Source organism: Notamacropus eugenii, chromosome 4 (assembly GCF_028372415.1).
Source record: "Notamacropus eugenii isolate mMacEug1 chromosome 4, mMacEug1.pri_v2, whole genome shotgun sequence".
In the NCBI taxonomy this organism is placed as follows: domain Eukaryota; kingdom Metazoa; phylum Chordata; class Mammalia; order Diprotodontia; family Macropodidae; genus Notamacropus; species Notamacropus eugenii.
The window spans coordinates 429,857,563-429,870,195 of NC_092875.1; the positions used below are offsets into that span (position 1 = coordinate 429,857,563).

Consider the following 12,633-nt stretch of genomic DNA (forward strand, 5'->3'; position numbering starts at 1 on the left):
AAGTGGAGGGGAGGAAAAATAAATGTCTTTTAAATGAAAAAAATTTAATTTTTAAAAAGCATTTGTTTGTTGCGGGGGTTACCATTTACTGGACCCCAAAAGTAATCCAGCTTCCTGAGAGAAGAAACAACTGGTCTTAGCAATTTTTTCTGCTATATATAAAAATGAATTTTAATCATTATAATTAAATCAGTATTCAGAAAGGTTTAATAAACTTTTTTTTTTAACAAAAAGTACATTTTTTGGCTGTGCTTTTTAACACCTACTTCACAACAGAAAAACTGGTATAATTTTGGTGTTTTGTATATATTTGAAAGAAGTGATATCCTTTGACTTTTTTTTCAAATTAGTTTTAACCTGTGAATAGTTTTACCCATGTGACTTTAGAAAAGTCAGTTGATTTCATTAGGCACCAGATTCCCCATCTACAAAATGAGGTGGCAAGACCAGATCTTTAAGGTTCTTTCCAGCTACAAATCCTGTGATCCTGAAGATTAATTCATTTGCTCCATAAGTATTTATATTCATGGCACTGTTTTTTTATTGTTCAGTGCTTTCAGTTGTGTTAAACTCTTTGTGAGCCCATTTGGGATTTTCTTGGCAAAGATACTAGAATGATTTGCCATTTCCTTCTCTAGTTCATTTTACAGATGAGGAAACTGAAGCAAACAGGGTTAAGTGATTTGCCCAGAGTCACACAGCTAGTAAGTGTATGAGGCCAGATTTGAACTCAGGTCTTTCTGAATCCAGGCCCTGTACTCTTATCTACTGTGCCACCTACATGTCCTATGGCACTGCTTAGCTCCTAGTCATCAAGAAGAATTAATTAAATAGAAAGCTGACAGTGTCTGTCTTTGTGAGGAAAATTACCTCCCCAGAAGGGTCTCAAGGAATTCTGGGTCCCATCACTAGAGGCAAGTATTCCAATAGCTTTCTGGTTTGTGGTGTCCAGCACACAGGAAGTGACTTAATAAATTCTTATTCCTTGCTTGCTTGATTATAGTTCTTAAGTGGCATGACAGTGCCACCAAGAGGTATTCACAAGAGGAATTTGTTTATTGGGAGTTATTTGGAAGGAAGTGACTGAAAAATGGATAAGATGTGGCTATGGAAAGGAGAGGTAGGGGAGGGGGGAAGGCATGCTAGTCAGAGTGATGTGTGCAAAGGCAGAAAAGCCTAAGAATAGACCAGTTTGATGGGTGATGGGCACTTGGAGACTATGGGGGCAATTGTCAAAATATGAGGGAAAGAAGTAAAGAGAGCTCAGAAAGTAGACTTGGGCAGCACAAAAAAACCTACCTCGTACCTGTCTAATCATGACATATGTAACTAGGAATGATTTTACAAAGTAGAGATGGACTTTGCACACAGTATCCATGGATGGTCCATTAAAGGAAAACGCTAGGTGTCTGATGTTTTAAAGAACAATGTTGCAGAAGAACCTGGAATGTAATATGTATGTATGTATGTATATATGTATGTATGTATGTATTACTGTGAGCAAGAATCCCTTAAAAGATGGAATAGCCTTCATAATCAATAAAAGGGAGAGAAAAGTAGTACCAGGCTATAATCTCAAAAGTGACAGAACGATATCTGTTCAAATCCAAGGCAAACCATTCAAAATCACATTATAGAGTAAGTCTATGCTTCAGCCACTGAGGCCAAAGAGGTCAAAGTTGATCAATTTTATGTCACATTCATCATAGGGGACTGGAATACTAAAGTGGGAAGACAAAAGTTAATTGGAACAACAGATAAGTTTGGTCTTGGAGTACAAAATGAAGTAGGACAGAGACTAACAGTTTTATCAAGAAAACTAGCTGGTCACAGCAAACACTCTTTTTTTCAACAACCCAAAAGGTGATTCTTTCTACACATGGACATCACCAGAGGGTCAATATCAAAATCAGATTGATTATATGCTTTACAACCACAGATGGAAAAGCAGTCATCTAAAACAAGAACTGAAGCAGACTGTGAATCAGATCATGAGCTGCTTCTTGTAAAATTCAGTCTTAGATTGAAGTAGAGAAAAAACCATCAGACCATAGAAGTTGACAAATAACATCTCTTATGACTGTGAAGTGGAAGTGTTGAATAGATTTAAGGGATTAGATCTGGTAGAAAGAGTGCCTGAAGAACTATGGGCAGAGGTTTGCAATACTGTACGAGAGGCAGCAACCAAAAGCATTCCACAGAATAATAAGGGCAAGAAGCAAAATGGCTCTCTGACAAGGCATTCCAAACAGCTGGAGAAAGAAGGAAAGCAAAAGGGAAAGGAGAAAGGAAAAGATGAACCCAACCGAATGCATAAATACAGAGAACAGCAATAAGAGATAAGAAGGTTTTCTTCAATGAGCAATGCAAAAAAATAGGGGAAAGCAATAGAATGGGAAAGTCAAGAGATCTCAAGACAATTAGAGACATCAAGGGAACAAAGGAACATTTCCTGTAAAAAATGGGCACAATAAAATGCAAAAATAGTAGGGACTTAGCAGAAGAAAGATCTTGACATCACCGATAACCAAGATGGCACGGTTATTAAAAAGCATTGCTAACAATGAGGCTAGGGGAGGTGAGAGAATTCTAGCTGAGTTATTTAAAATTCTAAAAGGTGATGTTAGTGTGCTGCTCTCAGTATGGCAGCAAATGTGGAAAACTCAACAGTGGCCATCGAATTAGAAAAGAACAGCTTATATTCCAATGCTAAAGATGGGCAATACCAAGGAATGTTCAAATTACCAAACAGTTGCACTCATTTCACCTATCAGAGAGGCTGTACTTGAGATTCTGCAAGCTAGGCTTCAACAATACGGGAACAGAGAATTACTAGAAGTGCAGGATGGTTTTCGAAGAGGCCGAGCAACTGGAGACCAAATAGACATTCACGGGATTATGGAGAAAGTAAGGGAGTTCCAGAAAAAAAAAAATCTACTTCTGCTTCATTGATTACACTAAAGCCTTTGACTGTGCCAATCACAACAAAATGTGGCAAGTTCTCATCTTACTTGTCTCCTAAGGAACCTAGATATAGGCCAAGAACACTTTTGAATTGTGATGCTGGAGAAGACTTTTGAGAGTCCCTTGGACAGTAAGGACATCAAATCAGTCAATACTTAAAGAAATTAATTCGGACTATTTGTTGGAAGGTCAAATATTGAAGCTGAAGCTTAAATACTTTGGCAGAATTATGAGCAGATGGGACTCATTGGAAAAGACCCTGATGTTAGGAAAGATTGAAGGCAAAAAGAAAAGAGGATGGCAGAGGATGAGATAGGTAGAGGAGAAGATGGATAGTGTCATGGGAACAAGTGACATGAACTTGGACAGACTTCAAGAGATAGTAGAGGATAGAAGGGTCTAGTGTGCTGTGGTTCATGGGGTCACAAAAAAGTGGGATACAGCTGAATGACTAAACAACAAAAGGAGTGAGAAGGATAGTTAAAGCTCTCCTATGGCTCTGTCTTAGTGTCTGTCTCTCTACTTCAATCCCTCTCCAATTTCCCTCTCATTTTTCTCTTCCTTCTCATCCGTCTTTAAGCAACTTCTTTTCTTCTTTCCCTCCCTGCTCACTCCAGCTTATCCTAACTCATATTCATATTTATAGGGAATTCCTGGGAGTTCCCTCAGAAGTCTGATGAACCTACCCCCAGAAAGGGCAGCTAGGTAGCTCAGTGGATAGAGTGCTGGTCCTGGAGTCAGGAAGACTTGAGATCAAATCCTGCCTGAGACACTTCCTAGCTGTGTGACCTTGGCCAAGTCACTTAACTCTATTTGCCTCTATTTTCTCATCTGCAAAATGAATTGTAGAAGAAAATGGCAAACCACTCCAGTACCTTTGCCAAGAAAGCCCCAAATGGGGTTGGAAGAGTTGGACACAAATGAAATGAATGACAACCCCTGATCAGGCAAGCCTCAGCTTGTGACTATGGATTGTTCTTCCCCCTCTCAAAGAAGGATTTGTATAAGGCATCAGACACCATGTGATAAGGACAAAAGATAACTAATTAAGTTCATAAAATTGATCATCAGGAACCTGATTTACATATAAATGTTTAATCTGACTGAAATCCCTTTATTTAGGGAATCCTGAATGATTCTTGTGCTTTTTGAGATTATCTGCTCTACAAAACCTCCAATTCCATTTCTCTCCCCTCTTCTACCCCTAATTCCTACTGGTCATTCTTTGGAATCCCTTCCAAAAGAAGTTTTTTTTTCCCTACACAATTATGAATGGTAGTATTAGACCAGAGTAGTGAGCATCACTGAAAACTAGAGAAACCACTCCAATCTTATTTTAATCATTCCTGCCAACTCCTCATCTATTATGTAGGAGTCCTCGCCAGGGATAGAAACTGGACCCACAACTCATTGGTATAGGGAAGTTGGGAGTGAGGAAACTTCCTCTACCAATGAAGACAGATACCTTCTTTGAAAATTATAATCTTTGAAAGTTTCCTGTGGTGCACTGAGAGGTCAAGTGACTTGCCTGGATTTATACAAACAGCGTGTGTGTGTGGGGGGGTGTGTGTGTGTGTGGGTGTGTGGGTGTGTGGGTGTGTGTGGGTGTGGGTGTGTGGGTGTGTGTGGGTGTGGGTGTGTGGGTGTGGTGGGTGTGGGTGTGGTGTGTGGGTGTGGTGTGTGGGTGTGGGTGTGTGTATACACACACATATTCTATGTATATGTATACATATATTTACATATCTATGAATATCTATCTATCTAATGCTGCATCTCCTTGGTGGCAGTGGCTAAAAAGTGAGAAATTGACTCTTTTCCTTTAATGCCTCTGAAAAATCTGTTGAAAGTGTTAAATGAGTGTTGGGATGACTTGAAGGCAGGAAAAGGAAATAATCAGCACCCTTACTCTTGAGCTGAATCTATTTTGTCATATTGCTGAAACAGAAAGAGCTATGAGTCAGGAATCGTGGGTCCAAGGCTTGCCTCTTCCTCTAATTAGCTCCTTTTCCAAGTCACATCCCTTCTTTAGGCCTCAGTTTCCTCATCTACAAAATGATGTTATTAGATCAGTGATCTGTAAGGTCTTCTCCAACTCAGAGAATATAATGATGACTGGGAAGGGAGGAGGAAGGCAGTAGGAAAAGAGAAATGGAACAGTACTGAGAGAAGTTATTATTTCCCTCTCGTATTAATAGCCAATTATTAAAATTGTGGAGACCCTAATTTCTTTCCCCCATGCTATTTTCTTGTCCAATCTCTCAAGGACAAGGCTGATGGAAGATAGGATTAACATTCTCTCACTCTGGGTGTTACTATTCCACCCAACTAGATTCAGAATTCTAATCTAAGGGGAAACTTCCTTCTGCTCAAACTTGGGTGGGGAATAAATTCTTTAAATAGATTGCCTAAACTGGGGGTAACTGAGGTAAATGACATAATTAAAATCCAGGTCCAGCCCTTCATTGTAATATTCATTTTCTCATTAACCATTCAGAGTTGGTTCCTACCCTCAGGAACACCCCTCTTCTTTATGTTATAAGCCATGAAATTGCTGCTAGGATAGTTTTTGGTCTAAGGGAGACACAGCCAAATGACCATCCTTTTATTAAAATGCCAATATTATTAATAAAATTATTAAAATACCCAGAAATTGTGTCTTGAACCTTTTTAAACAAGACAATACTAAGAATTCCACCATTTCTAGCTTGTACAGAGAGGAAGGGTCAGAAGAAGGGGCAAAGAGTAACCTAAGGATGACTCCCTAGAATAGTTTGAACCATTCAGAAGTGGGGGAGTAGAATTCTGCTCCTAAATTACAAGGGTTCCATCTCTCAATGAATTCACCTTACGCAATGTTTCAGTCACTAAGAGAAGAAATGGATATCTTCCTGAAGACAATTCTAGTTCACTCAATTAACTAATAATTCTAAGATCATAGGAGTTATTTCTGGTAGATCTTTTTGTGGTAGCAAAGAATTGGAAACAGAGAGTGTCAATCTTTTGGGGACTGGCTGACCAAATTATGACATATCAGTGTGATGGAATATTATATTATGCTGTAAGAAATGATGAAGGGAGTGGTTTCAGACAAACCTGGGAAGACTGATATGAATTAATGCATCATAAAGTGATCAAAACCAAGAAAACAATTCATATACCAACAATGTCATTGTAGACAAGGAACTTTGAAAGCCTTAGGAACTCTGATTGACACAATGACTAAACACAATTCTAGAAGACTGATGATGAAGCAAAATATCAATTTCCAGAGAGAGGTAATGGACAGATTGAGATTGTTTTTCTTAACATGGCTGATGTAGGCATTTGCTTTGCTTGACTGTGTATGTTTGTCTTGGGTTTTGTTTTTTCTTGTTTTCTTACTGTAGGAAGGGGTGGTAGGTAGAAGTGGATGTGGATCTGATCATAAAATAATATTTAATTTCTTGAAATATCAAACAGAACTAGAATAAACTTTATAAAAGATCATTTGTCCAAACCTCTCATTTTATAGGTGAAGTAGGCAAAAGAAGGTGCCCAATGCAAAAAAAAAAAAAATGACTCACCTAGGGTCCCACAGGTCTGCTGATCCCCATTCACTGCTTCTTTCCACTGTGCCTCACTGACTGACTCTGACGCTGCAATAGAAGTATAATTTCATCAATGTCAATATTTCTTTCAATGGTGCAGATGAAAGCCAACCCATGTCCTCCCATCTTATTCTATTCTTATCCACCCCCAAATCCTCCACAACATACTGCTCCACATTCTGGGCTATTTCTCTAGTTCTCTTGGCACTGATCATGAATAGCAATGGAGCACCCTATCTCTCCAGTGCTGATCTTTACTCTCATGCACTGACTAGTATGCTTTCTTTTGCAGTCCTGTGCACTCTGGCACTATTCACTTCTTTAGAGTAATTCTCAACAGACAATTCTTCATATATTATTCTGCCCATCATGCATATCTGCTTGTCCTCTGAGTGACTCTTAACTTTCATTGTTCAGAGCTTGTGGTATTCCATGATTCACAGTACCACTGCATTACCAGGAGAACTGCTATTAAAAATCAAATATTTATTTTGAGGAGAAATTAAGATCACTAAAAGCAAAATATAATTTCCTCAAAGACAATCCAATCTTGTTCTCCTCCTTTTCAGTTGTGGAAACACCTCATTATCCATGCACAATATCTATCTAAGATGTATCTATTGACTGTTGGATTACCTCTAAGGGAAGTCCATTTAACTGCCTACCATACTCTAGATAGGACATTTTTCATTTAAGTGACAAGAAAACATTGTCTTTGCCTTCAAAAAGTATACATTCTAATGAAGAAGAAAATATGTAAATAACCAGAATCATACAAGATGTATACATAGTAGAAGAATCCAGAATTTTCTTAGAGGAGACAGAATTAGCCTCTAGATTTAGGAGGCTCAATGCAATCAGATAGCTAGATAGAGCAGACATTTACTATGGCCCAAGCACTGTACTAACCACTGTGAATACAAATACAAGCAAAAAGAAAGATACTCCCTGTCCTCTAGGAATTTATCATCATCCAAATCATCATCTAAAACCCATTCCATTCCTTTAGATCACTTATTCCCCATCCCCTCAACCCTCCCACCCCAAAGTTTCATTCTAACTCCACCCAGTCTTTCCACTGTGCTCTATGGAGTGCCTGGAAAGACACCAAACTTCCCTTCATCTTAAATCTGTTGTTCTCCCATTTCTCCCATCTACCGGCTCTTGTTAAAACTTGGCATTCCCCTCAATTTCCAGTTCTTTGCCACTATAAAAAAAAGGTGGCATAAATATTTTTGTACATGCGGGTCCTTTCCCCTTTTTGATGATCTCTTTGGAATACAGACCTAGTAATGATATTGCTGGATCAAAGGGTATGCGCAGCTTTATAGCCCTTTGGGTATAGTTGCAAATTGCCCTCCAGAACGGTCAGATCAATTCATAACTCCAACAATGCATTAGTGTCTCCTCTAACATTTATCATTTTCCTTTTTTGTGGTATTAATCAATCTGGTAGGTGTGAAGTGGTAACTCAGAGTTGTTTTAATTTTCATTTTTCTAATCTATAGTGATTTAGAGTCTTTTTTCATATGACTAGGAATAGCTTTAATTTCTTCATCTGAAAACTGTCTCTTCATATCCTTTTACCATTTGTCAACTGGGGAATTGTTGAACAAGTTGTGGTATATGAATATAATGGAATACTATTGTGTTATAAGAAATGATTAGCAGGCAGAATTCTGAAAAACCTGAAAAGACTTACATGAACTGATGCTAAGTGAAATGAACAGAGCCAGAGCCAGGAGAACATTGTACACAGTATTAGCAACATTGTACAATGATCAACTTTGATAGACTTAGCTCTTCTCAGCAATATTATGATACGAGACAATTCCCAAAAACTCATGGTGGAAAATGCTATCCACATCCAGAGACAGAACTATGGAGTCTGAATGCGGATTGAAGCATACTATTTTTACTTTTTTGTTTTTTTATTTCTTGTGTTTTCCCTTTTGTTCTGATTCTATTTTCACAACATGACTAATGTGGAAATATGCTTAATATGATTATACATGTATAACATATCAGATTGTTTGCCATCTTGGGGAGGTGGGAGGAGGGAGGATGGAAGAAATATTTGGAACTCAAAATCTTACAAAAATGAATGTTGAAAAAAAATTAGGAAATTTTCCAGGAAAACCTAAAAATAGTTTTCCTTGTTGTTGTTTGTTATCAAAAATAAAGACATCTTTTCAAGTGTATAAAAAAGAAAGAAGAAAAGAAAATTGACTTTCCCCTAATGACACAGTTTCCTTAACCACCCAGTACTAAGTGTACCTTCACTCATTCTCCTCAGCTCTCTGGTCAAGGTGAGGGAGTTGGAATATTCTTTGCACTCACTGCTACTTCTCTCCCTCTATTACTTCATAATCTCTTTTTCTTTGAGATACATGCTATTCATATCTGCCACCCAATCAAAATCCTTTTAGCTGTTTCTACACAGCTCCAGGTTATTTCCCTTCCTTCTTCAATGATTCATCATTGGGCTTACATTTTTTCTCTCCTCTCCAATCTCTACCCTCATATGAGGGTACTTTAACTTATATATTGATTCTCCCTCAAAGTAACCTAACTCAGTTCCTAACCACTCAGCTCTTTAACCTACTCACCTCTCTTGAACCACTCTTCCACTCAACCTCAACCTCAATGACATACAAAGATGATCATACCATAGATATTGCCATCATCCACAAACGTACTATCTCTATAGTCAAGAATTCTGAAATTCTCTTCTCTGACTAAAAACTATTGGTTTTTCATCTCTCCCTCTGCCTTCTCTGTAACCGTACTTTTCATGTGCACTGTGATCTGCAATCCCTTGACCTCTAAGTTTTCTTCCAAGCCATCTTGCTGCACTAGCCACTCTTTCCTGTTCTCCTCATGTTGACTCCTTTTGTGAACAATTCAACTCTACACTGCCCTTCTCTCTTAAATCCCTAGCCTCATATCATATTGCCTGCTAGACCCAGTCAATCCTCGGCCTTGGATCACTCCTATCATTTGTCTCCTTTGAGCCTGCCTACACAAGTGCTATTGGGGCAGCTAGGTGGTGCAGTGGATAGATCACCAGTGCAGGAGTCAGGAGGACCTGAGTTCAAATCTCACCTCACACACTTGACACTCACTAGCTGTGTGACCTTGGGCAAGTCACTTAACCCTAATTGCCTTATCCTGGGTTATCTCCAGTCATCCTGATGAATATCTGGTCACTGGATTCAGATGGCTCTAGAGGAGAAGTGAGGCTGGTGACCTGCACAGTCTTCACTCATTCAAAACAAAGTCAAGTGCAATCATGTCATCATTTCTCTGATGGCATGGTCTTCTTCCGCAATGAAGGATGAACACACACACGTGCTGCTGAATGAAGGTGGAGAAAATTACATGAGAACTTTGTGCACAGCAACGACCACAGGGTGTGAGAGTTTTTTCTGATAGACTGGGAACTTCATTGCAATGTAAGGACTTAAAAAAATTCCCAATGGTCTTTTAAGGCAAAATGCTTTCCACATCCAGAGAAAGAAACTATGGAATTCAATCACAGAATATAGCAGATCATTTTCTTTTGTATTACTTTTTGTTTTGTTATATGATTCCTCCCATTCATTTTAATTCTTCTACACAGCATGACTCTAGTGACAATGTATTTAATAGGAATGTATGTGTGGGACCTATATAAAATTGTATGCCATCTTGGGGAGGAAGGGGAAAGGGAGGGGAAAAAATCTAAGTTATATGGTAGTGATTGTAGAATACTGAAAATAAATAAAATTAATAAAATTAAATAAAATTTAAAAAATACATAATCATTCCAACTGAATCCACTGCAAATTTATGTTACATAATCTCAACTCAACACTCACTACTCCTAGGCAAGACTATTCCTCCATTATCAGCTCACTAATCCATTCTCCACAGTGGCTCTTCCAAAACTTTTCTCTTCCAACTTCCCCATAGTTCCCCCTCCCCCTATTCTCTTAGATGAGAACCTTCTCTCATATTTTACAGAAAAGAAAGTGAGACTATTTGCCATGAAATCTCTCTTCTCCTTTCTTCCTCATCCTCTCACTCAAGTGCCTTCTGACACTTTGTCCTCCATCAACCCTATCTTGCATAATGAAGTGGCTTTACTTTTTACCAAGGTCAACCCCTCTACTTGCTCAAGTGATCCTATTCCATCCCATCTCCTCCAACAGGTTGTTCCCTTTATTATCCCCACTCTTTCACTCATTTTTAATCTCATCCTGCCCACTTGCTTGTTTTCTCCTGCCTACAAACACCTGTATCTCCTGTAGCCTGCAAAAAAAAATGTTGTCATCTTATATCTCTTCTGCCTTTTGTAGTTAAACTCTTCAAAAAGACCATCTACAGTACGGACCCCCATTTTCTCTCCTCTTACTTCTTCTTAACCCCGTACAGTCCAGTTCCCAACTTTTTCATTCCAGTGAAGCAGCTCTCTCCCAACTTACTAATGATCTCTTAACTGCCAAATCCAATAACCTCTTCATTCTTCTTCACTTCTCTACAGCCTTTGACAATTGTTGATCACTCTCTCCTCTTTGATACTCTTTTCTCTCCAGGTTTTCCTCCTACTTATCTGACCACTCTTTCTCTGTCTCCTTTGCTGAATCCGTCTCCAGACTACAGCCTCCAACTGTAGGTGTCCCTCAAGGTTCTGTCCTGGGCCCTCTTCTATACTCCTGCTATACTACTTCACTTGGTGATCTCAACAAGGCCGTCTTCTTTGCCAGAGAATTTGTCGACTTACTTTTTAGAAGAACTTGAGAAGTCACTAGAGCCTGAGAAAGTATTTTGGTTGAGCATTGAGAGCTCTGGATTTAGAGGCAGAAATAAAATAGGGATAATAATACACCTATAAAATAAAGATGATAATACTTACAGTGCATATCTACCAGTTTGTTGTGGGTGTCAGAAGAAAATATGTAGAGTGCTCTTCGCAAAGTACTGTATAAAATGTAAATTATTAAATACTTTGCTCAGGTCAGCAGCTACTTGAGGCCATGTGCTACAAAGCAAAGTCTGCATGTGTTTGGAGTTAGAAGACTAGGATTCAGATCTTGGCCTTATTACCTTTGTAACTTTGGGCCAGTCATTTCATCTCTTTGGACTTCAGTTTCTTTACCCATAAGGGTGGGGAAGGGGTTATGTGTCTGAGATGACCTCTAAGATCTCTGTAGCCTCAAATCTATTATTCTGTTATTATGAAGAAAAGAAAGCTATATAATAGGTTTGCAGAGACATAACCACTCAGTGCTGAGAGGACCTCTTTCTATCACCCTTGACTGATGGCAGGTGGGTTCTTGGAATGGAAGAAGTTCAGGTTAGGAAGTAGGGACTTTCCAACTTCACAACTTAACATTAAAATGTACAGACCTTTGTGAAGACCAAATTTACTTGAGAGGTTTTTGGTTTCATTAAGATTTTATTTTATTTTTAACTTTTTATTTAAATTCTATCTGGTGCTTATAAATGTATGAAGCAAGACTGGAAAAAACAATGAAAAATGAAAGACAAGATCACTGTCCTTAAAGAGCTGATGGGGTAGTTTGGAAAACCAAAAACTGTATATGAAAATGGTTTAATAAATGATTCTTGAATGCTTATAATTCTCAAGACACGATCATTTTTACATGCATTAGAGGCCCCAGAGTTAGAACTGTTTGATGTAATTAGTTGTATTTTTTGTTATGGACAATCTGCTAAAAGTCTGTAAAGAAACTCCATATATAAGACATACAGGGGTGTGTGTGTGTGTGTGTGTGTGTGTGTGTGTGTGTGTGTGTGTGTGTGTGTGTGTGTGTGTGTGTGTGTGTGCGCGCACGTGTATATGCAGGAATATGTATGTGTATACAGGTATATGTACATATATATGTATGTGTGCACATGTGTATGTATAAACACACACAAGAAAGGCAAAACAGGACAAGTACAGTGAAGGCCCAACTCTCCTGCTTTGCCTCTAAGACCATTTTTGACTTGAGGATTACCAGTTCTTATTTCCCTTACAGGTCAATATTTCATTTGTTCTACAAATATTTACAAAGCAGTTATAAATGCCAGGGAC

General features: G+C 38.5%; 1 non-coding gene across 1 annotated transcript; it reads left to right on the forward strand.

Annotated features, from left to right (window-relative positions):
• Positions 1-11,784: 11,784 nt before the first annotated feature.
• Positions 11,785-11,860, forward strand: LOC140502900 (small nucleolar RNA SNORD83). The gene has a single exon (XR_011966623.1). It is a non-coding gene; the product is annotated as a small nucleolar RNA SNORD83 (small nucleolar RNA).
• The last annotated feature ends 773 nt before the right edge of the window (positions 11,861-12,633 follow it).